Here is a 27569-nt window from a genome sequence, read left to right as displayed (position 1 = left end):
GTCTAATCAGATTAGAAAGCCAATTCCAGACACCTAAAACCAATTCAGAAAACTCATTCTTAAAATTCTGTTCCCCTAGAACCACCTTCAGATTGAAATCTATAGTGGTCTGGATTCTCCAGAGAAATAGAACCAATAGTGAATATATATATATAGTATCACTCTAGTTCTAGTCCAGTGGTCTGAGAACCAGGAGGGCTAATGGTGTAAGTTCCAGTCCAAGTCTGAGATCAAAGGCAGGAGAAGATCAATATGCCAGCTCAAAGACTGGCAGAAAGAGTGAATTCTCCCTTACTCTGCCTTTTTCGTCCTATTCAGGCCTCCAAAGGACTGGATGAGGCCCACCCACATTGGAGAAGGCAATCTGCTTTACTTAATCTATTCATTCAAATATTAATCTCATCCAGAAACACCCTCATGGACACACCCAGAAGAATACTATTTAACCAAGTATCTGGGCACTTTGTGAACCACCCAAGCTGACACATAAAGTTAACTATGATGGGACCCAGACACTTTGTCTACTGAGTCTACTGCAGCAGTCAGCCCTGAGTGTTAGGCAGTAGATTATATACAGACCTTTCCTTGGAGGTATCGCTTTGTAAAGGGGACCCATAAGAAAGATGGCTCTGCTCACACAGGGGTCACCTGGGCTCCCTGCAAGGGGTCTTCAGCCTGGAGGCTGGTGCCCATATGTTTTAATCTCTAGCTGGGAGGAATGGGAAAGGAAGAGGACCAAGGCCTTAGAGTCGGACTTTTTACCTATCCTCTGTCATCGTGAAAAAACCATCTCTATCCCTTGCCAAATATCCCTTGCTGAGCAGGACTTGGTGGAACAGAGCTTTTTCTTCTGGGCCAGAGGAGCATGAACTCGGACCCCAGGTTTGTTTGCTTAACCTACAGCAGCAGTGACAACTGGGAAAATTTTCAGTTTAACTTTTATTTTTAAAAAATGTCATTCAAATTTTGCATTCTACTCCATATTATATTTATTTTCCCCCTAAATATTTGAGTAGAAGATGATGCTCCATTTTTATCCCATACCTCCATTATTCCTGGGATACGGGCCCCCTACTCGAAGAAAAGTGGACTCGAGAGAAAGATCAACTCTGAGGCTCGTTGTCAGGGACTAATGACACTACAACAGTTAAGATCAATATTCTGCTGTCTCTCCTGCCTTCTCTTCCATCTGCCCATTTGCCAAATGGAGAAAGTAAGGCCTAGAGAAGGACGCCCATTTGCTCAGTATGTCAAGGCAGGGGATGTGACAGAATGGGAGCAGCAACAGGGCAAACTGGGAGATGCTGGGAGATCTGCTGGGTGTGTCTTCCAAGCCCTGGGCATCATCCAGAGGGGGGCCAAGTGAGACAGATTTTGCAGCTAAGATTTTCAGCACAAATCCTACCCACCTATATATTCAAATCACAGACCATAGTCTCTGCACTTAAGCCCCATTCCATATAACTTTACATCCATAGCGAGAAAGTTCAGTCTTTGAGAAAATAAACATCGACCCTGCTTCAAACAAGTCAGACCTCCTGTTTATTTTTAGTTCTCTGGATGTGTGCAGATCATCACCGATGCAATGAAGAAAATGCAGATGCATCCCATAATTACCCAGCTAATAAATCAGGGCTGAAAGGCTGCTGGGGAGTGTGTTCTGTTGACCTTGGCTGGGGAGGTAGCTCAAGGTAGTCCTTGAAGAACAAGTGAGATGGGTGGGGTGGGGGATGGATTAGACAGTCCTGGCTGGTGCATCCTGGGAGAAGGCTTGAGTGAGGGTACAATGTATCAAAGAATGGATCTTAAGGGGCCTACATAGAATGAGGAGTGTGGTGTGTGTGAGGGGTGTTGTGTGTGTGGTGCATGTATGTTTGTATGGTGTAGTATGTGTGTGGAGTATGTATGTATGGTATGTGTGGTATGTTTATGTGGTATATGTTGTGTGAGTGTGTGTGTGGTGTGTATGTGTGTGGTGTGTATGTATGCACGTGGTGTTGTGTGTGTGGTGTATGTACATGTAGTGTGTGCTTGTGTGGCATACGTATATATGTGTTGTTGCATGTGTGGTATGTGGGTACTGTGCAGTATGTATGTTCTGTGGTGTGTGGTGGCGTGTATATGTGGTGTCATGTGTGTTGTATGTATGCTATATGTGGGTGTGTGGTATATGTGGGGTGGTGTGTGCATGTGTGTCGCATGTAGTATGATTTGTGTATATGTGTGTGGTATATGTATGTGATAAATGGTATGGGTGTGGTGTATGTGATGTATGTTATTGTGGTGAATATGTGGTATGTGTATGTGTGTTGTATTTGTTGTGTGTAAGGAATGTGTGGTGTGGTATGGTGTGTGTGTATGTACACGGTGGTATGTGTGTATGTGTGTGATGTAGTGTGTGTGTGGAGTGTGTATGTGGGTGTACATGTGTGGGGTGTGGTATGGTGTGTGTATGTGTGTGATACGTGTGGTGTGGTATGTGTTTCTGTGGTGTATGTTTGCATGTGTGTTTTGTGTATGTGTGTGGTGTGATGTGTGTGGTATGTGTATGTATGGTGTATGGGTGCGGCATATGAAGGAGGTATGGCGTGTGTATGTGTGTGACGTGTGTGTATGTGTGGCGTGTGTGGTATGTCTGTGTAGTGTGTGTATGTGTGGCATGTGTGGTATGTCTGTGGTGTGTGTGGTATATGTTTGTATTTGGAGTGTGTGTATGTGTGGCACGTGTATGTGTGTATGGCATGTGTATTGTGGTGTGTGTGGTATGGTGTGTATGTGCATGTAGTGTGTGTGTGGTGTGTGTATGTGAATGAGTGTGGTGTGTGTGGTATGTGTGTATATGTGTTGTATACATGGTATGTGTATGGTGTGTGGGTGGTGTGGTGCATGTATGTGCATGTAGTGTGTGTTTGTGTGGTGTGTGTATGTGTGTGCTTATTGGAAGGGATGGGGGTGGGAAATGAGGAAAAGACTGGTGGAGCCTGCTCATGGGTTTTGTTTTTTTTTTTTTTTTTTTTAATAATGATTTTTTATTATATTATGTTAGTCACCATACAGTACATCCCCGGTTTTCGATGTAAGGCTCGATGATTCATTAGTTGTGTATAACACCCAGTGCACCATGCAATATGTGCCCTCCTTACTACCCATCACCGGTCTATCCCATTCCCCCACCCCCCTCCCCTCTGTAGCCCTCAGTTTGTTTCTCATAGTCCATAGTCTCTCATGCTCATGGGTTTTGAACCACGGAGGGGAGACTGGTGGTGATGGCATCTATCCCCAGGGGTTTCATGAGCATCCAGTGTTTTTTCCTGCCAAGACTCTATTTCTCTTTTTTTCTAGTTGAAATTCTTCTTGAATCCTTCCCTTTTGTCAAAGACAGTTTGAGTTTAGTTTCAGTCACTGGCAAGTGAAAGAGTGTAAACAGGCCATGGAAGAGTCCTGTAAAGAGACTGAAAGTCAGGTGCACGGGGTCTGTCACAAACTGGCCTTGTAATCCGGGCAAGTCACTCCTCACCTGCGGACTTAGTTTCTCCATTGGTAAAAACATGAAAGGTTTTCAGATTTTGAATTTCATGGACCAGTTAAAATCATCACAAATAACCATGTCACCCACAACTATCACTAACATTTTATAAAGAAAGAATATTTTAATATCAAAAGTGTAAAGGACAAAATCCCAAAATTAAAAAACAGAATTAAGTTAGATTTAAGAAAAATCCACTATATCACTTATATTTTCCCCCCATATTGCCCAAGACTGAAGAAAACATCGTTGGAGATGGGTGCTGCTCCCGTGCCTGGAGTCTGAGGACTGAAATGTCATGCACTCGGGTCCATCTTCAAGCTCGAATCTCGCAGGCTGGGTCTTGCAGCTCTGCACCTGCTTTCAGAATGGCCAGTCTGTGACTGGTCAGTGTATCGGAGACATTTCCCCCTAAAGCACACCTGCTGATGAAAACCTGCTGCTGTTGCTGCTAAAACAGGACCAAGAGTCTATTCCTGACACCGTCCTAAACACTTTCTTGTTTAGTGTTTACAAAGCTAACTCACTTAAGTTTCCCAACAACCTCATGAGATAGACTTGACTATTATCTCCATTTTGCAGATAAGGACACCAGTTTGCAGAGATCCGAGGCATGGCCCTGGAAAAGGCTGAGAAAAGGAGGAAGTCTCAAGGGGAGATGAGGGACAAGACAAAATATCTTGGGGCCAGAGTGTCCTGTCCTGGGTGCTTGGCCAAGATGACTTAAAGTGGCCTTGGTGAGATATCTGGGAGGGGGTTTCACAGCTGGGCTGGGAAAGAAGGTGCTAGACGATGCAGAAGAACCCAGATGGCAAACGGACTCTTTGGTGTTATCTCTCAGCCCTGACCCTTGACTTCCCCGGGATCAACCTGGTTTTCTCAGCAGCCTGTAAAATTGGGTTACCAGGCCTTACTCGCGAGGCTGGGAATGAACATGAGGTAATAACTTCCTTGACTTTGGAGTCAGGACAAGCCTGAAGAACTTGTCCTCTTACTCCCCACTCCTTGCCCCCCACCAGCTCCCACCAGTCTTCCCCACATTGGTAAATGGCACTACCCAGCACGGGCTGCCCCAGCTAGAAGTATGACCTTCAGCCTGATTCCCCCCCACCCCCCACCCAGCCCATCAGCAAGTACTCTCGGTCCAACCTTCCAAATATGTCTCTCTCTCTCTCTCTCTCCCTCTCTCTCGACTCTGTCTCTCTCGTCCTCTCACCTGGCCACTGTAGGGGTTCCTAAATGCTCTCCTTTCTCCCACTCCTGCTCCTAAAGCCTGTTCCCAGACCTGTAGCCACAGTGATACTTGAAAATGTAAGCCACGTAGTGTTACTTGCTTAAGCCCTTCAATGATTCACCATTCTGCTCAGACAAAAATCAAAACGCCTAAACTTGGCCTGACTGGTCGGTCCCTGCCCACACCTCCTACCATCTCAAGTCACAGGTCTTGCCTTCACTCACTGAACCCCAACCCCAATGAGCCTATAGTTCCTAGAACACACCAAGCTCTTTTCCACGGCAGGGTCTTTGCACCTGCTGGCCCCTCAGCCTCCTGCTAGGCCCTCTTTACTGCTTCCTGTCACCTGGATTCAGAGGGGTCTTCCCTGACCGTCTTCTCTGAAGCAGAATTCTACTTTATTTCCTATCACAGTACCTATTTCCTCTGAGCACTCCTTAGGGTATGAATCTGTCATTCCATGACTTTATTTTTTGCCTTGTTCATTAGACTGCAGCGTCTGTGAGGGCAGGGTCGTGTCTGTCTGTTCACGGTTGTAGCTTCCTAGCACAGCATTTGGCACATAGTAGTCACTCAAGAAAAACTTTTGGATAATAGACAAAAGGTCTATTCCACAAGTCACGATAGGGTCCCAGCCCACTCTCTCTCCTTGCCCCCCAACCCGCCCTGCTCCCGCTCTGCCCCTGCTTCTGCCCCTCCAGAGGGTGGGTCACCACACAGGAGGCTGGGGAAGTGCTGAATCTGCTCTCGGGGCTGGTTTCCCACCCCGTGGAAAGGGCTCACACAAGGTCTGAAGGTGGCAGTGAGACTACGGGGGCGGGGGGCAGGTGGAGGCTGGGAGAAGTGACAAGTCTGGTGTCCTGAGGGAGCACTTTCCCCAGCCTGGTCTCCCTTAAGGAAAAGGGGTCCCCTCTGCTGGACGTTGCAAGGCCACTAAAGCCTGGGTACCACCCAGAGGGAAAAGCTGTGAGGTAGCCAGGAAGAGGTGAAATGTGGTATTTTAGGGCCAGGGAGCTGATGTGCTAATTTAAAAAGAAGAGTTTAGACTCTCCCTCAGGACTGCAGAGCGTCGAGATTGAAATCTTGGGTATGTTGTTGCCTGGCTACCCCCACTTTCCCCCAGTTACTCTGTGGTACAGACTGGACTTTCCCTTCCTGCACCGATGCCCACTGGCCTGGCATCCTGGGCATTTGCCCAGCCTTCATGGGGGAGGCTGGCCAACCCTGACTGGAAGGTAGTATCTTATGACATCCACAGATCCTGGCAAGAAGCCCCAAAGCTTCGGGCAAGAATGGATCTCTAGGTTCCAGGAAAGAGGCTTCTGTGGGGAGTGGAGCCACAGTGGCATTTCTGCACCTCAGGGATCAGACCACAGGAAAGTAAGCCCTCTGGGAGCCAGAGAAGTTCAGAATCGCATTAGCAACACACCCCTTCAGACCTATCTCCGCTCCTCCTCCTGTAAACAAAATACTTAACAGTCTCCGGCATGCTGCCTGCTAAGCTCTCCCCCTGCTCTCGATTGGGTACAAAAGTGTCCTGAAGCGGGCACCCCACACAGCAGCTTCAACATCAGACACGACCAGGGATATAGTGGGGTGACGCTTATGGGATGCCAGGCCTCGGATCAAACCCAAAGCAGGAAAGACCTGTTATCCCCTGGGATCTAGGGGTCCAAGGGAGGAAAAGGGCAGCGGGTAACATCCAGTCACATACAGCTTGAGGCAGGAACCCCAAAGTTTCAGCGTCCCATTAACTCTTCAAGTGATCCTCGTGGGAGTTTGACAAGGAAATGAAAACTCGTATTACCATGATGGAGTTTAAAAACATCTAGAACAAAATACAACATAGTGAGCACGCAAGGACTTCACCACTCTGTCCTGTTGTGGCCACTGCCCTGGGGGCATCTCACACACGTGCGTTTGCTGCCCACAGAGTGAGGTTCTCTCAGCGGTCCTCATTATTCCCTTTTCATTTCTGTGCACACACAGGTCTGTGGCTTCAAACTCAGTTTGGTCCTCCAAACGCCCCCTTGCTCTGTGGTTTGCTTCGAGTGCAGGGGCCCTCAAATGTCAATGCAATTCTGAGTCATCTGGCCCGGGGATAAAACGAATACTCTAGGCCCCCTTCGGAGAGGATGATTTACTAGGTCTGACGTGGGACCCAAGAATCTCCCCGGAGACTCTGATGAGAGGGGTCCTAAGAACCCCCTTTGAAAAGTACTGATGTCGAAGTCACTGTGCAAGTGGGTTGGTTTCTAATGTTCTTCTATTTAAATAATACTGCAAGGAAGAGTCTGGAAATGTTTTCCTTTTACATTACTTTCTGCAGACTTTTGCTTATGAGTAGGATAGGAATTGTTTTGTAGTTTTTGCCAAATCAGTCTCACGGGGAATTTGAATAATTGAACATTAAGTTTTTGCATCTTAAATTGATTTTTATAACAATATACAAGCAGCTCAAATTGCAAGTTCAAGATTTAGAGTGCGGCTGCACATTTTTCCATGGAAAGCTCTGTGTGTAAGCTATCTGCTTGCTTCCTTTGACTATCAAAAAAGGGGACAGGATACTGGCCTTTTATAGTTGTATCAGTTCCTTAGCTATTTTGGATAGAAAGCTTTATTTGCCACATATATTTCTCCCTCTCCTGTGGCTTTCATTTGTGTGTTTGCTTTATTACATTCGGTGGCACAAAAGGCTTTTAGAAACACATTCGGATCCATCCATCCTGTCCCTGATATCTCTTTCATCAATAGTCAAAATGGTTTCTCCTCCTCACAGTTGAAACACACTTGCTTTTCCATTTCCTTGACTTTTTATGACCCATTTGAAATGTATTATAGTGCACGGGGTGAAAAATACGGATATAAGCTAGTTCTGATTCATGCTGCTGTCTCGCCATTTAGATATTTGTTAGATAGTGATTCTTCCTCATAGCATTGTGCTGATGCTCATTCATTTTACATAAAGTCTTTAAATAACTTCAATCTGTTTTTGCAGTGTATTCCCCTGGTCTATTTGTCTTGTCTTTACCCTGATAGATTATACTGTTGGCTGTCTGGTTATTTTAAGTTCCCCAAAACATTTTTTTGGTATTTTGCCCATTCGTACTCCAGAGGAGTTTTACTATTTATTTGTTAAACACTGCAATGCATCTCATTGTGTCTTTAATTTATAGTCTATTGTAATCTTAACTTGAGATTTCATAATCAAGATCAAGGTATAGCTCTTCACTCATTCATATTTTCCTTTATTCTTCTCACTTTAAAATTTTCTTTTGGGGCGCCTGGGTGGCTCAGTCGGTTAAACGTCTGCCTTCGGCTCAGGTCATGGTCCCAGGTCCTGGGATTGAGTCCAGTATCAGGCTTCCCGCTCAGTGGGGAATCTGTTTCTCCCTCTGCCCCCTCCCCTCATGCTCTCAGGCATGCTCTCTCGCAAAAATAATGAAAATATTTAAAAAATAAAATAAAATATTAAAAAAATAATTTATTCCAAGTTAAATTAATTCCTAAACTATTTACTTTTTGTCTTTTGTTGTCCTTTTTTTCAGTGCAGAAAGGGCACCTACACTGTGTGTTAAGGTTCAACTATCTGTTATCTCCTCTTTGTCTGCCTTAGGACTTGGTCCCAACTATTTACTTTTTTGCGGGGGGGGGGTGGGGGGTGGAGATTATTATTGCAATTAAGCCAGCTCTCTCCTTTCTTCTTTCTTCTCTCCACCCCCCTCCTACTCTCATTCTCATGCTCACTGAAACACAAGCATTTTGACCCAACAGCCTTGCAGATAAACTGATACACTCCCCCCAACACCCCCACCCCCGCCCAGCGCATGCTCTTTCTTGGCTTCTGCCAGCAGTTGTCTGTGAGCTGCTCTGAGGACTCCTCCACTTGTCTTTCTCCTCTTTCTCTTCCCTTTCTATAAGATGGGCAGAATTGCCCTGGCTCTACCTTCTTGTGTTAGGACAGAGCTGGTTAAGGAAGACTCGGCATATTCTAGATGTACCATCTCTATTTATCGAAGACCACAGGAAGATACAGTGCACTAGATTGAATAAGCATCCTCTCAAAACTCGTGCCCACCCAGGACCTCAGAATGTGAACTTACTTGGAAATATGGTCTTTGCAGATATAGTTAGTTAAGATGAGGTCGTGCCTGGATTACAGAGGACCCTAAATCCCATGCCTGGTGTCGTTATAAAAGGGAGAACAGAGACACAGGCAAAGACAGACAGACAGACACACAAGCACACACACACACACACAGGAGAAGGCCATGCCATGAGATAACAGGGCCAGAGATCCGAGTGATGCATCTACAGACCAAGGAATGCCAAGGACAGCTGACAACCACCAGAAGCCAGGAGAGACCTGGAACACAGTCTCCCTCAGAGCCTCCAGAAGGAACCCACACTGCCACTACCTGGATTTCAGACTTCTGGCCTCCAGAACAGAGAGAATACGTTTCTGTGGATTTAAGCCACCCGGTGTGTGGTACTTTGTTATGGCAGCCCGAGGAAACCAATCCACGTAGGATCCTTGCTCTCGCCTGAAAGCATCCCCAATGCTTTTAATTGTAGGATTATCTAAAACACAGAGAAGTGTCTTTGTAAACCTGCCCCAAAGCAGAGAATGAACAGTCCACTCTGGAATGTAAATACTTAAGAAATGATGAGGTTTTTCCTGTTTCCTAACCAACTACAAGTCTCTTTCTGTAGAAGGCAAACTATTTATGGCATATTCCAAGTTTTAAAAACCCAGGACTCTTTTGCCAAAGGAGGTAGCATGGTGCGATTCGAAGGGTTCAGGAGGTGGGCTCAGACCACCAGGGTCTTAATCTTGGTTCTGCCACTTACTAGAAGCATAACTCTGAGCAAGTCATAATCTCTTTGAGCAGGACTCCCAATCTGTACAAGGAGAAAGGAAAAACTTATGCCTAACATATTTTAGGAAACTGTTGCTGGGATCTGATGAGATAATTTCTGGGAAATTATTGTTTAAACGGTAAAGTGTTGGGCAGATGTTACCAATCAATAGTGGTTGCCTGTGAAGTGGGAGGAACCGGGTGAAAGGGTGGGAGGGAAACTTACTTCTCACTGTATCCCCTTTTGTTCCATGTAGTAGTGAAAATAATATGTTAAAGAAAATTTCATGTGGAAGGAAGAGGAAGAAGTAAATAAAGCTGTATGCTTGGGTCCCGCCTCACCCGAAGAGGACAACTAGAGCATGGGCACTGATGACCCGTGAGGGCGAATCTGTCTCCCCCAGGCTTCCAGTGTGGGAGCTTCTGGGACACAATCCAGCTCATACCTCCTGAACTATTTTTGCCTTGTTCCTGTTAACTCAGAGTTTGCAAACTAGAGTTGGGTGCTCAGCCCTGCCATGGATTTCACAGTGTCTGATTTATCTTTCTGAAATCTAGAGAGAATGAGGACCCTCTTGCTACATGGTTAGGGCAACCCATAGGATTGTGTGTAAAGACAAAGACATATTTGGGAAGACATTTTCCCAGAGCATTTTGAGGTCTTACGCTCATCAAGAGGCAGAGCAAGAAGTGACAGCTAAAATCAGAGTTACCAAGGGATCAGAATGGGAAGCTGAGCCTTGTGGTCCACTCGACGAAGCACTCGCCACGCCCTGTCAGGTGATGAGCAGGTCCTCCAAGGTCCTGAGGTCACACCTGGGTCCTTCCCCTTGCCAGGTCTGACACTGGCACCAGCCACTCACAGCCAAGCCTCCATGCTGCCAGTTGTCACCACTGGCCTTCTCCAGCTCTCTATCCCCTTGACACCATCGACACTTAACTGGTCAACATGATACCCCACTTGGGTCTCCTGTCTGTCAACAGAGAAAGCCCTCCCTTCTGCCTTCTGTGGGGTAGAGGGCTTATAGCAAAGTGACCCGAGCCCCTCCACAGGAAGGCTCTGCCTTGCAGCCCTGTCCTTCGGAGCACTGGGACATTCCCCTCTGGCCACGAGTCACGGGCCCGGTACAGGCTCTCACCAGAACCAGGGCCACCCGGCCAGGATCCTCCCTCACACACAGTGGCTTTCCTCTCCCTGTGCCCTGATTTATTCCCCATAACCTGCCTTTCCCCAGCTCCAACTTTCATATAGATGAATCCAAATTGTACACAGGATTCACATTCTGTCCCAGGCAGCCCTGGGTTGGGTCCCTGTCACCCAAGGTATGTAGTTTTGGGGTGCATAGGAGGGGACTGAAATGTAGGTTTGGAGTCTTCCTCCCTGCCTGTCATTGTATCTGAGCCTTGGCTCCAACCAAGACATCACCAGGCTTGCTCTCCTCTTGCAAGACTTTAATGAGGATGCTTGTGATTCCCTGATAGACGGCAAGAGTTCAGAGCAGCGACTTTGGAGTCAAAGACAGACCTGGGTTCGATCCCAGCCCTTTAGCTTACCGACCATGTGATTTTGAGCAAGTTCCTTAGGCTCTTGGAATTGGTTTCTTATTATAAAGTACAGAACAGAGCTAGGTTCTAGGAACACTGAGTTAAACGAAATAATGCATATAAAGGTTTGGTACGGCATTTGTAAGCACTTAATAGACATTAGATGCTGTTGTTGTTATTAACAGAATAATTGGTTTCTAGCCACGGCTTCAGCCCACTTGAGCTCTGTGAATTTGAGTGAGGTACTTCACCTCTGCAGGCTCTTATTTCATCTAAGATGAGAGGGTGGGGCTTGAGCCTTAATATTCCTTCTGACTCTAGGATTCTACAACCGCTTTGACCCTAAAGGAGTAATTCCACTTGCCATGAGAACCAACATTAGGATGATCCGATGAGGCAGCTGCCTGTAGGGCAAGATAAGAGAGGCTGTTCAAAGCTCAACTGGCTTCTGCAAACCAAAGCCTGTCTCTCTCTCCTGGCCTAGATCCCAGGGCAGCAATGGGGAGGAGCTGTGGGGAGCTTGTCTGTGGAGCAGCCTGGTAGATAACTAATACTGAAGGAAGGAAGGAAGGCCAGGCCCTTAGGCCTACCTGAAAAACAGATTCAGAGGTCTGAAGGAAGGGGAAGTACTAAGCAGGGCAAGGGTCGGACCCAGACTGAGACCCAGTGAGAAAGGAGGCTGTGAGGAGGCTGGATATGCAGTTTTTGGAGCTCTCTGGAGAGGTGTTGTGGGCACTAGTTAAAAACCTAGCTGCAGAACCAGACTGCCTTGGTTCTTCCACTAGCTGTGTGATTTTGGTCAAAGTACTTAACCTCTCTGGGCCTCAAATTCCCCATTTGTGAAACAGGGGTAAGACTAATCACTTCCTCTACTGGGTTCTTGTGGAGAATTAATGTATATAAGGACTTAGGAAAGTGCCAGTCACATGATAAGTGCTACATACATGCTGACTGAATATTTTTATGATATTGGGGAACAAGATATCATTTGGGGCTTGGTACACTCAGGGCACCTTTGTGTGTAGGTGGGGGGGCGGGGAGCATCCCCATGCTGACTATGGAGGTCTGGGGCATGGGTGCGGCTCCTTCTGGAGACCCCCAGAAATAAGGGATCATTCGAAACGTCCCTTGCACACAACAGTGGCAGAATATGCCAGAAAAATATAGTGCCTTATAGTTACTATACCCCCTCCACGCAGGGGCTTGAGGAAACTAAGTTTGCACCATCATTGTTAAGGTTCAAATCCCCTCAAGTAGGAGTAACCTTGGAAGGGCTAAATAATAACTTGTCTTCAGCCATGCAGCGCATGAGCTCCTCAGATGAGCCAGTATTTTAGCAGAATCTAAGGGGATAAGAACTAAAATCGGATGGGGAGGTCAGTTCTACCCCAAGCTCTGTGTGGGACAGAAGGTGGGAAGAGCCCTGGGTGGCAGACAAGAAGTTCTCAGTGTGCTTTAGTAATGTGAGGACTACAAAGAGTAAGGAGGGAAGCGCTGGACAAAGATGGCCTGCTTCAGCTTTGCCTTGGAGCCCCTGGGCCTGTGGGTTGGCACAATGTGCACGGCCACAGCCAGTGAGTGCTGTCCCTCTCGCCCTCCTCTCCTGGTGGGCCTTCCTTGCCAGGGATATCTCAACTGTATGGGGCTTGGCTGCCTCCTACTGGCCACTGGGCAGAAGTTCTCTTAAAATGGGCAGACAACAGAAAGGTTTTACAAAAGCATTCGGATACCGCTTTACAGTTGTAAGGCCTGTCGTGAATACGGGGGTGTAGCTTTTCTGCTTGAGTATATCCCCACCTCCGCCATAGTCTCCAACCCCCTAATGCATATCCACCCCAACCCCTCCCCGGCTACCTCCAACACCCCACCCTTCAGTTTCCCTTGACTCATCTAATTTCTCCTCTTAGGAGAGGGTCCTGGAGCCTGAAGTAAGGGAGGAGCGGACCTCTGACTCCAGGGCCTTGGGTCCTTTAGCCAGAGGACTAGAGCATGTGGCTGGAAAAGTGACAGCCCCTTCCACTGGCCTTGTGCACACTCTCCCCTCTTCACAGGGTGGTCCTGGCTCCCTGGACACGCCTCAGGCCTAGAACTGCTCTAGAAAGCCCAGGAGTCCTTAGACTTTCAGTTCCCCTTAAAACCGGACTTTCCACCGCCACTCCCTTCCCCAAGCCAGCACACAATCTGCCCTCTCTCTGCTGCTATGGATACTAGTCACACTTGGACTTTTGAGAGGCTTACCAATTGTTCCTATAGTGAAGGGGGCAGCGGGCAATGAAACCTCTAACAGGGCAAGTTACAGAGGCTCCCACACTTTCAAAGGTCTTGCGTCTTTGGTTCCTAATTCTACTGAGATCATTGAAACTCCAAGGGTGAAGCTGACATCCTCTTCCCTCCTCTATAGTTCGGCCCAGATCCTATCAGACCCAACAACATTCTCCCTTGTGTGGAGAATATCCTAGAGACCGTGTTCTGATTTTCTTTACACAGGAAAAGGTAATCTGAGAATCACAGTGAATATTTTAAATGTTTGATGTGGAGTGTGTTTTGGGTTTTGATGTTTTATTTTGAGAAACCACTTAGAGATGATTTGGGGCAGCATAAGCCAGCCATTAAAATGGTTTCGTTTTCAGTATTAAACTTTGTTTCCCCAGGCAAGACAAATCAGTTGAGCCTGTTGAGATAATGTCCTTCCTCCCCAAATGGGGCCTGGGAAGGATTAAGGCAGTGAGAAGGGAGGATGCAGTGGAGGGGGGTTGGGCCTTCTCTGATGGACAAGAGCGGGCTTAACAGTGGGGAACCAACTTCCAGGCACAAAGTGGGATCACAGCAGAGGGCACCTCCTTCCTGATCCAATGGCACCCCAAGAGCCAACCCAACTTTGTCAGCTTTACCCCTCATGGAAGCCTCAGCAAGGACCCGGCTTAGGCAGGTCATGACCCAGGAAAGAGAGAATGCCAGATGCTGAGAACGGGCATGAGGGGGAAGAGTGGGTTTGGTTCTGCTTCCTTCTCTCTTAATTCAATATTTCAGCTTCTCTCCCCCATCTGCTATTGGTATTCAATTCCACAGGACCATAATAGGTGAGAATAGAGAGGAGCTAATTAAAAGCCTTTAATTCCTCCAACTACTGCAGGAGCCATCAGAAATACCTACCAAGGATTCATTTGTACTTGGCTGCTTCTGAGGAGATGACAGCCACACACTTGCCCTCTCTGGAAGGAAATAACACTCTGAGAAGGAAACCTTGGGACCTACAGGAAGCTGTGTTGGCACAAACCCCTGGGTCTACACCCTCCCTCTTTTTTAACAACTCCTTACTAACTGTGCCAATATTTGCCACAACTCTCTCCCTTCTCCTCTCAGACTTACCACTTCCTACTTCCTGTGCTATAAGCACGGTGATGTCTACTCTCCCCCCCCCCCCACCGAGTTCTCCAGTTCTGGCAATGGACACCCTCCCCGACCTTGGCCCTTCCCCACCTCTCACTCTTGGCCACATTAAGGGCTCCTCCTTCTGCAGGCACCTTGGGTGCCTGGACTGTGCTAGGGGCTGGTGGAGGACATTCCCCAAACAGCCTCTGTTAGGAAAACTCTGGTTGGGGAGGTTACTCTGGAGGGATACTCCTAGATGAAGAACCAACTGCAAAACCATGTTGTAAGTACTACCCTAAAGGCTGGTACAGATGGCCACTTTATTTTTTAAATTCAATCTTGCAAACAAATACCCTTACATTCCCTTTTTGTCCCTTTCCTTCCTGTTGGGGACACTCTTTTGAGAGAATGTGATGTTCGTTGCAGTGGCAACAAATGCGCTGATAACAAGCAGAAGGATGGGGGAAGCCTGTTTGTTTGTTTTTTTTTTTTTTAAGATTTTATTTATTTATTCGACAGAGATAGAGACAGCCAGCGAGAGAGGGAACACAAGCAGGGGAGTGGGAGAGGAAGAAGCAGGCTCATAGTGGAGGAGCCTGATGTGGGGCTCAATCCCATAACGCCGGGATCACGCCCTGAGTCGAAGGCAGACACTTAACCACTGTGCCACCCAGGCGCCCCGGAAGCCTGGTTTTTGATCACAGCATTGAGCCATTGAGTGAACTTTAGGATCACTTAGCTCCAGACTTCTTGTTAAGTAGATAAAAGCATCTCCCTAGGGTTTAAGCCACTGTTGGTTGACTTTTTGGTTACTTCCAGCCCAAAGCATTGTAACTGGTTTTCTTCCATATATGAGAGGAATTAAGGGTGACTTAGGGACAGACTCATCATGTCCTGGTGATCAGTCAGAACAGATTCAACTTCTTTGTGGAAAGGGGCAGAGAGCCCCATGGTGGATGGACCTAATTCACCTTCCTTCATTGAACAGATTCAGCCCATATTTATGGAGTGGCACCTATGTGTCAGGCATTATGCAGCTAAAATCAACAAAACTGTACATAGTCCTGGTTCTCATGAAGCTTAGAATCCAATGAAGGAATAAGCCATTAACCACATAGTAATCTTGACAAATAAATAATCAGAAGCTGAGCTAAGCACATGGAGGAGAGGAGCAGATGCAGTGAGAACACGCAACACAATACATACACTATAAAGCCTGGAGCCAGAAAGACATCCTTGAGAAAGTGATCTTTAAACTCGGAGCTGAAGGAGGAAGAGGAGGGATGTACCGGGCAGAAGCTCTGAGGGCTGGTGGACAGGGAACTGTGCATGCAAAGGCCCTGGGACATGAGGGAACCAAGCTGGCTTGAGAGCCCTGAGAGAACAGACTGAGTTTAAGTGAGTTGAAAGTTTGCCTTCAGTGCCTCCCTCAAATCTGGCCTCTCCCCTGCTTCTTCATGCATCCCACACTGCCCCCCTGGAACCCTGTGTCTTCAAGGCTCTTTGACTAAAGTTTGCCCATGCTGGGGTTCCACTCAGTGCTGCCCTTCCCTCTACCCTAACTTTTAAGCGACTCTCCCTATCAAAACCTCCTTTCCCTCCCCATAAACCAAGCTATTAAAGAATCTCTCCTATATTTTGTTGAGAGAGAGAGAGGGAGAGAACCATTGGTGGAATGCAGACACCAAGTAAAGAAGTTCTGGAAGGAGGAAGGCCCCGGACATCACGTGTCCCACCCGGCAGTCTCCTGGCCTCCTTCATGAGACACCTGTAAGCTGGGCTGCAGGTTGGGCTCTGTGGGTGGGCCAGCCACTCCCCTGCTTTCCTGGATACACCAGTAACTTCTCTTCAGCAGCTGAACTCAGAAGTCTCCCTAACCCAGTTTCTCACGGAGGCAGCAGCGCCCAGGACTTTGTGGGAGGGTTGGGCCACCCTCTGATGAACTGACTTCAAAGGGCTTACAGAGGAAGAGCCTAGCTTGGGAGCCAGACAGTGCTGGGGAAGAGGCTGATCCCTAGTGTGCTGCATGACCTCAAGCTGTCACTTAGCTCTCTGGGCCTCAGTTGCCTCATCTGCAAAAATAGAGGAAGATGATCCCCTCTACAGATTTGCTGCAAGGATTAGAAATAAAAATGTATAAAAGGGGGACAAAGATGAGGCTTTAGATCTGAGCTCAAGCATAGATGTAGCATGGGGATAACAGTCCAGTCCCAATTCCAAATACTTTGCCCTTACATACCCACTCCCACCTATCAGGCCCTGGGTCCCGAGTTTTTATCGGAGAGCACGATGATCACTGGAGGGCTAGATCTGCCTTGACCAATTTGCTAGCCACTGGTCACATGTGGCTGTAGGAATTCTAATCACAATGACATAAAATTTAAGTTCAGTTCCTCACACTAGCCACATTTTAAATGCTCAACAGCCTTTCGTGGTGTTGGATAGAGCAGATACAGAACATTTCCATCAGCAAAGAAAGTTCTGTTGGACAACACTGGCTTAGAGGAAGGAGCCACATGTAAATAGGTGGTCCACTTATTTTACTTGTCATCTCACTCCTGGACCAAGACACTGATTGGGACAAACTGGCAGTCAGAGAATCAATGGGAGGTTGGCACACACGAGTGCATGTATGTGTGCCTACGAGTATGGTAGTGGATGGGACACGTCCAGCCTTCAGGCCTTCTGGGTGATCTCAACACTCACCACTTGCAGGGCTGGACCTGGTAAGTCAAGTCACAGAATGAAAGCCCACCACAGAGGTCTCAACCTTGCCCTCCCTGTGAGACACAAGGCTAGGGGCAAGGAGGAGACCCACCACCCTGGAATCCAGTCCTGACCCAGAACGCCAGGAGGTCTAAGGCAGAAGGGGAAGAAGACGTAGAGCTACAAGACACAGGGGTGCAGCCCTTGGGGCAGAGGGCCCTGCAACTGTGATTGCTCCCTTGATTCAAGGACTAAGACAAGGACTTGGTGGGTAAAACAAATGGGCTCCTCAAGGCGTTGCTCTAGAAAAGACACATAAGGAGGGCACTGGGTCGTTTCAGAGCCTGGGCCTGACTCACACCAGTCGCCTACACCAGGTCTGCCCTCCCTGAGTGTCTCTGAGTTTCTCACTCACAAGTATGGCATTCTCTCAAGTTGTTCCTGGTCATGAGAGACATGTGCACTGTTTCCCAATAGGCCTACTTTCCAGAGACCTTGGCATCCTAGGTGACAGACTCCCTAGCCAACTCCACTTCCCGGAGCCAGAAATGTCCTGAGCAGGCCATAGCCACAAACAGAAACACCCAGGCACCGCCAAGCATTTCAGCCCTGGAAACGTGCTGCAGACACGCCTGCCCTCATTCATTCATTCACTCACTCATTCATTTCATTCAGAAGTCACTGGAGCCCCATGCCTCTGGTCTGCTTCTTGGAAGATCATCTCCACAGTATTTGATAACGCTATTCAGTAAGCCTCTGAAGTTAAGAGCCTAAAATTTGGAGTCAGCCTGTACAACTTTGGCAAGTTACTTCTATTTCATCACCTGAAAATGCAAAGAATAATGGCACCTACCTCATAAGGCCATTGGGATTAATGGATGATTTAAGCACAGTGCCCCAAATAGAGCAACTATTACTCTTACTATTTCTATTAAGCTGTGGTGACATACAGGGCTGAGCCCCAACTCTGGGGGGTAGCTGGAGGGAGCTTCAGAAGAGGGGCCACAGAGGTAGGTCTGAGTGAGAAGCAGGATCCTGCTGGAGAGGGAAGTGGGGCGGACCGTCTGGGAGGACAGTGGTCTTGCTCAGTCCTTGGGGCTACCTGAATGGGCAGACACCCTGAGTCTCACCCATCGCTTTGTTCCTAAGCCAATCATGAGACCTCTGAGGGGGTAGGTGGCTGGGAAGAGGGAGAGAGGGAAGGAAGAGGTAGCCCTGATTTGTGCCCTGGTTTGGGGTAGACACAAATCTGAGGGCTGAATAGCTCACTACCCCATCTTCACATCTCTGGCCACAGTGTGCCCCCATGTTTGGAAAATGCAATTAGGGAGTCAAGGGCAAGGTGCTATTCTCAATATAAGCTGCCTGACAGAGGTGTCTAGAAAGAGAAGGCACAGCATGGCTTACCCAAACTTATAATAGGAAGTGAAAAGCTGGTCCGGTTCTCAGAATAGCCTCAGAAATCCACTGTCAGTCTTCCTGTCCTAATAGTGACAAATAAAATAGTAATAATGGCAATACTTCTTAAAACCTGCAGTTTTTCTGTTATCAATTTCCTGGTTGTTACAGTGATAACTCGTTCATCCAGAATTCAATATCTGGCAACCTCACTCATGCAAAACAAGGCACAGGATCAGAAACCAGGTGAAAAAGCAAAAGTCTGGAGCAGCTTTGCAAAAGCACAGGTCACGTGACAAGAGCACTCAGCTGCCATTTATCTTTATCTTAAGCCCAGTTCTAATACTCTGGGGTGTTCTTATTTATTATTTATTTATTTTTAAATAGGAGCCCAACATGGGGCTTAAACTCACGACCCTGAGTTCCAGACCTGAGCTGAGATCAAGAGTGGGACACTTAACCCACTGAGCCCCCCAGATGCCCCACCCTGGGTTATTTTTCTAAGTTTCATCAGACTGTAAGCAATTTAGAAAGTAGCTCCTGGTGATGGGCACCCTGACAGCAGTAAGTGGCAATAGGGAGGAGACCAAGAGACTACAAGGAGCAGACCAAGAGCCACAAAGCATAGCAACTGGATCTGTTTCAGAGGCAGTGGTTGAGGACACCTGTGCTGTTCCCACGTAATTCTAGGCTCCTTCCAATGGGCTCAGAACACACATCCCGGAAGTCCAACAGCGACTGATCCAATGGTTTGAACTGTGTGCATGCACCCATCCAGTCATCAGTAGTTTCAGATGCAGAGTTCAGTAATTCATCAGTTGCATATAACACCCTGTGCTCATCACCCCCTCAGCATTTCTGAGAGATGTGATGTTACTTCCCTGCCATCTACCCCTCCAGCCCATCACACACATGCTGAGTAGACAGCCCAGAAGGAAGAACCCTGGCCTAGATGTCTGGAGGCCTGGTGTGACCTCAACAAGTTGTCCCATTGATCCATCATTTATTCTCTGAGCTCTTCCTGTGAAGTTTCCTCCCCGTAAAACGAAGGTTGGACTACATAAAGTCTGACAGCCCATGTGTCCAGGGAGAGGCTGTCTGAGGCTGAGCAATAATGATCACTAACGTTACCAAGGATTTACCACCCAGGTGATATCTAAGTGCTTTATAGGCTAACCTTTAATCCTCTCTACAGCCCTGTAAGGCTCAGACAGGGGCACGGGGCCCCAGGATTGTTTTAACAGTCTGCTGTTGAGGTCTTGAAATTCTTCATTTTTGAAACGGAAGCCTACCTTTTCATTTAGTATTGGAGGCTGCACACTGTGTAGCCAGTCCTGAGTTCAAGGTCTCCCTTTTACAGGAGCTGAGTAACTCCTGTGGTTCCTAACCAAGGGCAGGGGCAGCACCTGGGAGCTGGTGAGCAATGCAGAGTCCCAGGCCCAGCACAGCCTTCCAGAGTCAGAGTCGCACTCTAACAAGGTCAGGTGCAGAGTCTGCGGTCTCCATCACAGTCTGTTATTTTCTTCCCGGTCTGCACTTACTGCAAACGCAGCCTTAATTTAACAGGAAAGATCTCAATTTCGGATCTTCAAGTGAAACGAAATTCACTTGCTTGTGGAAGGTGGGTTTCTAAGGGCCCCCAAATCTTTGAGCAGCGTAGGCGGGCAACCCCCAAAGCCTGTCCGAGGAGCCAGCTAATTCTGAAGTCGCTCTGGCTGGGAGTCTGGACTCCCGCCGGCACTAGGGCGGGACTAGCAGGAGAGGGCAGCACAAAATTTAAGGAGGCACGCACTTTCAGGTGTGGACCCTGCGCCTCCACGACTCCGAAAGCCTCCTTAAACTTTGCATCCTCGGCTCCTGCTCGCCCCGCCTTAGTCTGACCTGGTGTAGGTGGGACTCTTCCAATAGCCCGCGCTCGCGACCTCCATGCTGCGCCCGCCCACGCTTTTTTTGCGTAGGGATGGCTCTGGAGCGCCGGGCTCCAGTCCCTTGATGTTCTGGCGTGAGCACCTCCGTACCGGAAACTCCCAAAGGGGGAAGGCGTGATGGCTCAAACTGAGGACTCAGCCCTCACACCGTCACTTAGCATCTTTAACCTCAGGAAGCCCGCAGCAACCCCCTACTCCTCGCTTGCCCCTAAGTTCACAGCTCTGCCCTGTATTGTTGGGGCAGGCTTCGCCCTCTTTTAATCTCCCCAGCAGCCGGCTCCACCTAGCAACACAGAGCCTCTCCCACGGGCGGAGCTGGGTGCGTGGGGGCTGGGGACGCTTTTATGCCGGCCCGCCTGAGTGCAGGTGGGAGACCGGGCTGGAGATTGACTTGCTCCCCTGAACTCCGCTCCAGCCGGCGTCTCACCTGGGAGAGGCACGGGATTCCCCACCTCCCGCCGCTGGCGGCGTGGTCAGCCACGGAGCTGAGCTTCAGGGGCACCTGTTTGGCTTCAGAAGGCCCATACCCCCCAGAGGGCTAAGAAGCTCAGGGGTGTTCCAGGAGTAAGGTTCCCAGAGCCGAACCATCTTCAGAGATTTCTTTCCTTACCAGGAGAGATTTCTCTTTTTCTTTTCTTTCCTTTTTTTTTTTTTTTTTTTTTTAAGATTTTTATTTGAGAGCCAGAGAGAGGGAGAGAGAATGAGCAGGGGGAAGGACAGAGGGAAAAAGGAAGCAGACTGCCCGCTGAGCTGGAGCCTGAGGCACCTCATCGCAGGACTCTGAGTTCAGGACCTGAGCCACCCAGGCGCCCCACCAGGAGAGATTTCTCAACTGAGGCTTCTCCAGCCCACAAATCAGAATCTTCCAGGCATGGGCATGGTCCCTGCGACTTTTCTATGAAATAGAAGAAGGTGCCTGCTCTGGGCCAAGGCAGTCTTGCTGGGCGGTGACCTGGCAAGTGGACAGAGGCTTTAGGTGAAGAAAAATCCCCCCTCCCTTTGGGGAATGCAGCCCCGAGCTGGGGGCGTGTATGTGGAGCATGGCCAGTACTCTGGCTCCCCTTTGCCCCCTTTATGTAGTACCCAACCTGCATTGTTAGGAGTGGAGGCCCTGAGCAGGGCTGGTAAAAACCCTACCGATGATTCTCATGATTGGCAGGGTGGGAGCCTCTGAGGCCTGAGAGGAGATATGACCAGATGTGATACACGGTGGCCAGCACGTGACACCATAGCCAGCCCCTTCCTGCTGGGGTTCTTTAGACATTCCCAGGCCGAGGTTCTAGAGCACCCCCCCCCCCGGTTTTTTGTTTTTGTTTTTTTTTTTACACAAAATAAGCAAAAAGAAAGCCTAACCTCCAGAAATAACGTTTAGAGAGGGAGGGAAAGCGGGGAGGAAAGGGGAGGAGAAGGAGGGGAGGGACCTTATCTATTTCAAACAGGTCCAGTTCTCCCTGCCACAAGCAGCTGAGTCATGAGATGCACCCTGCTTCACCCCCCTGTCCCTCCTGTCCACGAGACGGCTGCCACAGGCATTTCTTCTTCAAGGCTGGGTTCTGGGGGCTAGGCCTGGTTGAGGGCACTGGTGGGGAAGCAGGGGGCCTAGGCTGTCCCCAGACCAAAGGCTGGCTGAGCACCCTGGAGAGAGTGACAGCCCTCTCAAGGTGTTTCAGCTTTGACAGTGGAGCAGGGAGGTGGATTTCTGGGTGTTCATGAAAGGGCATTGCCCTGCAGCACCCTTCATCTTCTGAGAGTCAGCCGAGCTGGAGAGGTGGGCGTACCAATGAGCTTTTACTAGTTACACTGTGGTACCAAACAACCCCCCCCAACCTCAGTGTCTACGACAACAAAGGCTTACTTCTCACTCACCTGGGCTGTAGGTCTCTTCCCAAGTTGTCAGCATTCCTGGACTGAGTTGTAGAAGCAGTCCCTATTTGGGCCATGCCGGGCTTGTGGAAAGAGCAAAGGTAGAACCAGGTGATGGTACTTAAATATTCTGCTGGGTTATGCCTCGGACATTCCATTAGGCAAAGCAAGTCACATGGCTCATCCTGAGTCAAAGGGTCTGGGACACACTCTTCAATTGCAGGGAGAGGGCAGTGAATAATTGGGAACAAGAATACAATCTACCACAGTAGGCCCTCTGACTTAGGCCAAGGGGATTCCTTCTCAGGAAGAGAGATTATCCTTCGGCCAAAGGAAACAGTGTGAAGTAGTGGAAAGAACAAGGCTTGGAATCAGATGGGTCTAGATTTTAACCTGGATTGAGCCATGTACTAGCTGTGTGATATTGGCCAAGTTACTTAACTTCTCTGAATCTTCATTTCCATCTACAGAATGAGTATAATACCTAATTCACAGGGAATTTTTGAGGATTAGATGAGGTAATATACACTAAATCTTTGGCACATAGTAAGAACACAATAAATATAAACTTTCCCACTCTCTTACCCACTGCCCTGCTTTGGCATTTTATCCGTAACTATGGGGTACTTACTACCAATACTCCTCACAAAGTTGGGATCGAATGGAATCGAGGTAATTTATTATGTCCTACTGTGTGTCAGGCACTGCACTTCACAATTTACTTTCATGATCTCATTTATTTTGCCCAATAACCCTGTGAGGTACGTACTTTATTACCCCATTTTACAGGTGAGGAAAATAAGGATCAGAAAGAATAAGTAACTTACCAAAATTCCTGCAGTGGCTGAAATAAGACTTGAAGATTCCAGAACTCACATTCAAAAGCAGTACTTTTCAAGAGTGGTCTGTCTGGCACTGCTCTAGGACAAGAACAGAACAGAAATTGAGAGTGTTTGGAAACCTTTATGAGCTGAGCATTGCCACGACATTCAAGTGCATGATCGATGGTCTCATTACACTGAATGGAATATGGACGAGCTTGGTTGCAGCAGCAATCTCTGGTAAGCTGCCTATGGCGGAGGCTACATTCTAGTTATGCACAGTGGGACCATGCAATAGTCCATGACTCATGGGAAATCAAAAACACAGTCTTCACCACAGATGAGTGTGAGCAGCATTTTGGGTTGATGGGCCTGCCCTGTCAACTGTGGCAGACTACCTGTGGGGATATTCGTGGTTCATCAAAACAGTGCTTTGTTTACACTGATGTGTAAGGCCCTGGGGCAGCGTCTGTGTATTGCTCATGGCACCTGGTTTGTGCTTGGTACACAGGACACACTCAATATGAGTCTCCAGCTGGGTGAATGAATGAAGTGATAGATGTGTGAATGTGTTTCTGGTTGTAAGAGGGCAACTTGATGGATGGCTTTGGGCAAAGCGAGGAATTGGGCAGATTTCTCTTCCATTTTTTTCTACTGCCTGCACTTCTAGCCCCCCTCTCCTTTCTCTTGTTGTCTCTGCCCATGCTTAAAAGCACCTTCAGGGTGCTCTCCCGGCTGCCAAGACCCCACATGCCCTCCTTTTCTCTCACTGCCCTCCTTCCTGGCCACTTCCCTGTTCTGAGTCTGTTCCAGTGGGGGAGCTCCTCTACCAGCTGTCCCCTGATAAAGATAACACAGAGCCTACACATCTGGGAAGGGGCTCTGCTCCGTCTGATAAAATCAGCAAAGGTTTCTTTCTTTCTTTCTTTCTTTTTTAAGATTTTATTTATTTGAGAGAACACAAGCAGGGGGAGGGGCAAAGGGAGAGGAAGAGAGACAAGCAGATTTCCTGCTGTGCAGGGAGCCCGACGTGAGACTCGAACCCAGGACCCTGAGGTTATGACCTGAGTGGAAGGCAGTCACTTAACTGATTGAGCCACCCAGGCACCCCTCAGCAAAGGTTTCTAAAAATACTCCAAATAATGCTGTTATAGACACCTGCAACTGCCGTTATCACATGCTGCTGGTGAAGGCAACTTGTGGTACGTTTCTAGGAAGCAGTTTGATGATGTGTATCAAGAATTTTTTTTTTAATATTTATTGATTTATTTGAGAGAGAGAGTGTTCGCAAGGGTGGCGGGAGGGAGGGGCAGAGGGAAAGGGAGAGAGAGAGAAAGAATCCTCAAGCAGACTCCCCACTGAATGCAGAGCCCTGCCTCAATCCCAGGACCCTGAGATCAAGACGTGGGCAGAAACCAAGAGCCAGCCGCTTAACTGACTGAGCCACCCAGGTGCCCATGTATCAAGAATTTTTAAACTATATACCCTTTAACCTAAACACATGCTTTAAACATTTATCCAGGGGTTCCTGGGTGGCTCAGTCAGTTAAGCATCTGGATCTTGGTTTTGGCTCAGGTCATGATCCCGGGTTCTGAGATCAGCCCAGCACGGGGCTCGGCGGGGAGTCTGCTTAAGATTCTCTCCTCTCTCCACCCCACCCCCTGCTCTCTCTCTCTCTCTCTCTAAAATTAAATATTAAAAAAAAACCCACATTTATCCAAAATAATAAGGGGTGTGGTAGAATGTTTATGTATTGGGGTATTTATCACAGCATCATTTACACAGAGAAACAGGAAATTCAACCTAAATGGAAATTATAAAATACATTATGATACAGGTATAACGAAATGTTATTCAACCATTAAAATTGTGTTTTTGAAAAAAATAAAATAAAATTATGTTTTTGAATTATTTTTAATGATCTGCTAAGATGCTTAGTAGCTATTATAAATGAAAAAAGACAAGGTTCAAGGATTTTTAAATAAAAATATATGTGCATATAAAAATACTTATCTGCCTGGATAATGGGATTTGGTTGGCCTTATCCTTTTTTCATATTTTCTATAATGAGCACAAAAATTATTTATGGCCAGCAAAAACATAGAAAACACTCTTTAAAGTCTTTTCTGGCTTTGCAGACAGAACTCTTTCCAGCTGTGTAGTACTCCCTGATGGCAGTCCCGCTCTGATGCAGAACACTGCTGAGGGAAGTGCCCCTGCATTTGCTGAGAGCTAGCCTTGAAATACTTACACTGTTAGCCTGTTTTCTGGTCCTAGCGTTGCCACTAACTGGCTCTGAGACCTTGGACAAGTCATTTTATTTCTCTGGACTTTGGGAGTCCTCATTTATAAAATGAAGTGTCCAGATTGGATGATTTAAGGGTTAAATTCTGATTCTGTGATTCTGATACTCATTAAGTCAATGTATTCATTGTGAGTAAGACTCCATGATTTACCTTTCTCTGCTGTATCTTCAACAGTGGATTATTATTTATAGCTAAAGGAATGACTCTCTAATGGTGGAATTTCACATTGGGCTATATGAGTCACCTACACCCGAACACTGACCATATAGCTCTTTACAACTCATACATCTAGATATTATCTGGCCTTCCTAGAGAGTCAGGGATCCTTCCACATCAGCCTAAGTCTTTAGAGGGAGGGGAGTGGTGCCTGCCTGGAAGAGCAAGATAAGCTCTTGTGTTCTAAGCTTCCTTCCCTTTCCTTCTCCCTTCCTTGAGTCTCAGCTGTTCACCAGTGTTGGCTTCCTCTGTCTTCATCCTCTTCCCTATGGTTATATCGGGCTTATGACAGTGCGGTTCCCTGGTGGGCTGGTGGCTCAGACACTACAGCTGGGTGAGGAAGGAGTGTGACTCATGCCCTGAGTCTAGTGAGTCAGACTTGGGGTGAGCTGGACCAGGGGCTTCCCCAGGACAGGAAGCAGGTTCTATGTATGCAGAGACCGTAGCTTCCTCCTGGTAGTGGCACTGCCAGGAGAGAGGACCAGTCTTCTCTTCCATTTCTGTGAACACACTCAGGAGCCCCTCTCATCAAATGTAATGCCACCTCTTCTAAGCCTTAATGAGTATCATGTCACAGATTGACATGACAATTGCCTGCTTTCCTGGCATTTGGGAGGAAGAAGGAGATGAACAGACCATACCTGGGGCCAGAGGATAAGAATTTCCCATTCTATCCTCTCATATCCTAGGTTTGAGCCCAGCAAGATTTCAGAGCTCATAGGGTTCTTTCCTCCTCTTCCTAGCTCAAGAACTGAGAAGCAAGTGCATCATAATTAAAATCCTACCTTGTGTGACCTTGGGCAAGTTATTTAACTGCTTTGAGTTTCAGTTTCCTTTGCTGGGGAAAAAAAGGATAATAAACTCAATGGAGTTGCTGTGCATTAAATAAAACCTAGCACCTGCTACAGATCTGGCTTCAGAAGGTGAGTCTATGTTCATTCTGAAATGGAGTGGAAGCTCCATTGCTTTTGGACTCACTGGGAGATGTGAAGTCCGTCATTGAGAAGGCTGAAGTGGGGCTATTTCCAGGGCAGGAGTGCCCATTATGGTTTGGGAATTAGCCCCAGGCTGGTCCTGAAAGGCAGCCTGGGTTTCTTTCTCCTGACAGGAACTTTTCTTCCCTTCTAGGCATCTGGGGCCTTTTCCCTTCCTGGTGAATAGTCCTGAGGGGGCCCTTCACATGCAGTGCAAACAATGAACAAGCTGAATGTGTCCTAAGGATTACTAGACAGAATCAGTATTACTATGTTTCCTTTTGTTTCAGGATCCAGTTGCCTGTCCTCATTTAAAATTTTGATATTTTGTTCATCCCGCATTTTTTGCATTATTTTTTATTTTCAAAAACATTGAGTCAAAATATAATTTATCTAGATTACTGAGTTCCTTGCATTCCCTTAAATTTTGCCCCATTACTAATGATGAAAATGTCTCCAGTTCTAGCTTTTTTAGGGGGCCTCGGGGGTGGGAGGGTGTATTTTGGAGGCAATCTGTGCCTGCTTCTTTAAACCTATGACCTTTTTTTTACGAATGGGAACTTTGCTCTTTCCTTACCAGAGGCCAGGATAAAGTTCCTAGACGGGTTCCACTCCATCCAGTCTCCCACCTGCATTTCCACTGAGCTCGGGGATGACTCCGAATTCTTGAAAATTCCATTTAATTCCGTCAATACTACTGGAGGGCCAGCAGGCAGCTGGTGAAGGCTACGGGCGGGCGACGATGGGCGCCGACCCCACCGCCAGAGGCGCCGAGCGCGCGGGGGACACCTGGATGGGGCACCGCGCCCGGTCGGAGAGCG

General features: G+C 47.7%; 1 long non-coding RNA gene across 2 annotated transcripts; it reads right to left on the bottom strand.

Annotated features, from left to right (window-relative positions):
• Window positions 1-3003: 3003 nt before the first annotated feature.
• Window positions 3004-27522, bottom strand: LOC123800626 (uncharacterized). Of its 2 annotated transcripts, none has more exons than XR_006781962.2 (5): window positions 27326-27522; window positions 23259-23351; window positions 22435-22514; window positions 18650-18726; window positions 3004-3883 (listed from the first exon to the last, which is right to left on the bottom strand). It is a non-coding gene; the product is annotated as an uncharacterized LOC123800626 (long non-coding RNA). The 2 variants fall into 2 exon arrangements; XR_006781963.2 differs by having other exon boundaries at window positions 3004-3441.
• Window positions 27523-27569: the final 47 nt, after the last annotated feature.

Source organism: Ursus americanus, chromosome 26 (assembly GCF_024610735.1).
Source record: "Ursus americanus isolate L20-20 chromosome 26, mUrsAme1.1.p, whole genome shotgun sequence".
Taxonomy (NCBI): domain Eukaryota; kingdom Metazoa; phylum Chordata; class Mammalia; order Carnivora; family Ursidae; genus Ursus; species Ursus americanus.
The sequence above is the reverse complement of the archived record's forward strand: the minus strand, read 5'-3'. Positions and strand labels throughout refer to the sequence as shown.